This window comes from Phascolarctos cinereus, unplaced genomic scaffold (genome assembly GCF_003287225.1).
Source record: "Phascolarctos cinereus isolate Bilbo 61053 unplaced genomic scaffold, phaCin_HiC Scaffold_1;HRSCAF=81, whole genome shotgun sequence".
Taxonomy (NCBI): Eukaryota; Metazoa; Chordata; class Mammalia; order Diprotodontia; family Phascolarctidae; genus Phascolarctos; species Phascolarctos cinereus.
Window position 1 is genome coordinate 283,080,578 of NW_027555514.1, and position 4,185 is coordinate 283,084,762.

General features: G+C 47.6%; 1 pseudogene; it reads left to right on the top strand.

Moving 5' to 3' along the window:
• Positions 1 to 739: 739 nt before the first annotated feature.
• Positions 740 to 1,278, top strand: LOC110205806 (large ribosomal subunit protein uL5 pseudogene; annotated as a pseudogene).
• Positions 1,279 to 4,185: the final 2,907 nt, after the last annotated feature.

Consider the following 4,185-nt stretch of genomic DNA (forward strand, 5'->3'; position numbering starts at 1 on the left):
CACACTTGTTAAGTGCTGCTTATATATGGAAGGTTGTGTTTGGTGTGAGCAATGAGCAGTCCCTGCCCTTCAGGAGCTTACTGTCTGTGTGGGGGAGGGGAGGAAATACAGCATATTCAATAGATAGATGTAATCCAAGGTAAAGAGTGAAAGGAGACAATGGCTGGAGGAGGATTTGGGCAGGGATAGAACGTTTGTAGTCGATGATGATGAGGGATGAGGGAAGGAAAGATGAGGAGGAGCTCCCAAGCACTCCCTGCCTTGTAGCCTGTGAATATTAGACCTGCACATAGACTGTAAACTCCATGAGGGCAGGCACCATGTCAAGGAAGTCCTGCTCTCAGGGAGCTTACGGTCTAGTAGGGGCACGTTAGAACAGGAAATGTGGGCCCTAGGGAAGCTGTGTCCATGGAGATGCTGCCTCATGAAGGTCCCCTGTGTGTGAGGCCAATACTGTCCCTCCCTACCGTGTTTACAAAGCTGTTCCCCCACAACAATTCAGCCAGCCACATAAGTGGTGAAACGATACATGGTAATCAAGAGTCAGACAGAGGATTTGAACCCAGGCCTCCTGACACAGATTTCAGTGGTCTTCCACCTCACTGTTCTAATGAGTGGGATGTTCATCTGGATACTACTGCCTTCAGAAATACCGGTTTGAGAGAACTCTTAGAGCAGGGGATTTCAGGGTTGGGAGGGGTCCTAGAACAGGGAATGTCTTTTCTTCTGGTTTGCCCCCATGGCACAAGATCAGGGTGAAAAGCAAAACCCCATTTGGGAACTGAGCTTCTGAGAGCTCTGCCTCCACATCTCTGTTGGGGCCAGTGGGGCCCAGCTGCCCTGGCGGCCAGAGTATTGGAGCAGCTCCCAGGCCAAACCCCAGTGCTCTGCAGAGTTCAGTGTACTGTCAGATCTTTTGGAATCCCGAGGAACGAGAAAATGCTGATTTACTATATGGGCCATGGAGCCAAAGCTGAAGTGATTCTGGAGAAGAAGGGGCTGAAGGTGTGAGAATACAAAGTCAGGAAAAATAACTTGTCAGATGACCTTGGCTTTGGGCTCCAAGAGCAGATAGATCTGGGGATTAAATACAGCCAAAGCATCAACATTTATGGCTTGGATGTCTCCATGGGGCTGGGAGGCTTGGGTTCAGCATCACAGACAAGCCCAGGACAGGCAGTGTCAGGGTCAAACCCAGACCTGGCAAAAAGGAAGCCATGTGCTAGTACCAGCAGAAGTCTGATGGCATCATCCTTCCTGGCAAATAAAGTCCTGTTTTCTATTAAAAGGTCAATAAAATGGTCACTGAAGTATAAAAAAAACCCCCACAAAACCACCCAAGAAATATTAGAGCTGGAAGGAAGCTTAGAACAGGGAATGTCAGAGCTGGGAGGGGCCTTAGAACAGGGGATATCAGAGCTGGGAGGGGCCTTAGAACAGGGAAGGTCAGGGCTGGGAGGGGCCTTAGGACAGGGAAGGTGAGGGTTGGGAGGGGTCTTAGAACAGGGAAGCTGGGAGGGGCCTTAAAATAAAGAATGATGGACTAAATCATGGTCTCCAACCAAAATTCTTCCTCAGTTTCTAGACTGTAGCCCTCTAGTCTTGTATGCTTGTTCAAGTATTTGTTTCTCTTCACATAGACTTGTTTATCTAGTGACTAATTCCTTGGACCTCAGGATAGAGAACTATAATGAGAGTCTTCCATCAGTTGGAGGTAGTGGACATTTGAAGTCCTTGGGTGGGATGACCCGTACGGCTGTTCTAGTTGTGAGAGTCTTTGGATTTCATGTGCTGTGGGGGCAGGTATTTTTGATTGTAGATGGCTTTTGTCCTTCAAGGACATCCACCTATTCTGGCTATGAGTAGCATTTGGAGGTCTCTGGAGCCTCTCTCTTTCAATCTTTTAAGGCTGGGGTCCTGAGCAATGCCTGGAATCTCTAGGGATCTTAATTAGTCTCACCTGAGTTCCTCAAGCTTGGAGGGGAGAGAGAGAGAGAGAGAGAGAGAGAGAGAGAGAGAGAGAGAGAGAGAGAGAGAGAGAGAGAGAGAGAGAGGCAAAAGGCAGAAGCCAGGGTGACCAGCAGAGGGGCAGAGGATGAGGATGAGATGGGTTGGAGGGGAGCAGAGTTGCAGAGGAAGGAGGATGAAGAAGAGTCCAGGGAGGAAGCCTGGCAAACAGAATTTTCCCTCGAGTTCTCCCCTAGAGAAGCCAGATGCTAGCAAGGAGCAGCAGCAGGACATATGTAGGTCTGGAGTTGATATCAAGGGACAGTGTTTCTTTGATCAGGTGCCTGGAAACCACAGGGACTGGGCCATGGCCAGGAACCAGAGGCCTCCTCTGTCTTCTTTTCCTCGTCTTTAATCAGTTTCTCTCCAGAGCTGTCTGTCTCCATTTCTCATTCTTGATTCATCTCTGTGTCTCTTTCTCCCTTTCCATCCATCTCCCTGTGCTTCTGTCTCCTCTCTTCACTTCTCTGCCTTCTGTCTTCTTTGTCTCCCTGTCGTCTTTCCATCTGTCTTTTTCTATTGGTTTCCCTCCTTTTCTTTCTCATTGTCTGTTTTTCTCTCTCTACCTCTTTGTATCTTTCTATTTCTTTCTACCTTTTGTCCATCATCCTTCTATCTCTGTCTTTGTCTCTCCTTGCCTGCCTCACCTTCTGTCCCTGTCACTTCCTATCTCTCTCCATGTCCACCTTACCCCTTTCCACCTCCATCTGTCTCTTTCCTTTAGTAGGTATTTCCTTCCCTCTCCATTTGTTTGTGTTTCTTTCCCTTTCTCTGTTATTCTCCATTTCTTCCATTGTCTCCATCACTCATCATGGTGGACTCTGTTTCTCCCTATCTTTCTGAATCTGGAACCCCATCTAGGTTCCAGGCTATACTCAGTATCAGATTTGCCAGGTCCTGAATCCTTCCTAGGGCTTGAGGCCAAGTAAAGAGAGTGTGGAAGGACTCATACCAGCTATTAGAGGACAAACATCAGGAGTGGGGCAGAGAATCTACATGTTACATTTTTTGGAGAAGGAGGTTTGGGTGGAATGATGGTGGTGGAGAACAGGGCAGGACTGAACCTTTGTAATCTGTTTTGTGGGCTAGCCTGCAGATGGCTAGAAAGCATTCCAGCTGGCCCTAGACATTAGAGTCAAGAATAGTAGGCCATTTGCTTCCCTGACTTCTTGGCAGCTACAAAATTGGAGGTTCCTCAAGTTTGAAGTTTTAAGGGACTTCTGGCTTGGGGCTGTGAAAAGGGCATGACTTGTGGCGATATTGCTAAATAGCGACCTCAGCACCTCAGGACACAAGCCTGGGGTGTGGAGCCTTTGAGGCTAAGAGTAAAGAGAGAATCTGAGCCCTCAAAGGGAGCAGCTCAATTCATTTCAACGCTGGGGTGGTGAACGCCCCCTCCTTGGAGGTCTCCAAGGAGAGGTTGAATGGTCATGGAATTCTGGAATCTCAGAGTTGGCAGCTGCCATCTACTCCAACCTGTAGCTGAATGGGAACCCCCTGTATAGTATCCCCAACATTTGCTCAGCTTCTGCTTGAAGACTTCCAGAGAGGAGGAATTCACTGCCTCTGGTGGCAGCCCAGCCCCCTTTGGGACAGTGCTCATTATTTAGAAACCTTCCTTTGTGCCAAGTCTCATTCTGCCTCTCCGCCATTTTCCTCACTGCTTCTGGCTCTGCTCTCTGGATCCAAGCACAAGTCTCATCCATTTCCCACTTGGCAGTCATTCAGATTCTTGAAGACAGGCCTCATGTCCTTCCTGAGTCTTCTCTTCCCCAGCTCCTTCAACTGATATTTCTGTGGCATGATTTCACTGGTTGGATTCCTCTGGACACTGCCCTCCCCCTGCTCATTAATGCCCTTGCTAAAATGTGGAACCCAGGTAGGGATGTCATAAGAGAAGATTTATGCTCAGGTATAGAATGGACTAGATGCCTTTCTAATCAAGCATTTATGATGTCCCAGTCAGTGCTAAGTACAGGGGACACAAAAAAAGAAAGTAAAAACAGTCCCTTGTTCTTAAGGAGCTTATGTTGTAATGGGGTAGATGTGCTTGACCTGCCAGCTCTTTGTGTTTCTGTGACCAGATATGTTATTATGTATTTCCTATGTGTTCAGTTGAAGTATAATGTATTTTATTTCATCCCTTTATTTGAAATCTATGCGAATCTTCATATGTGT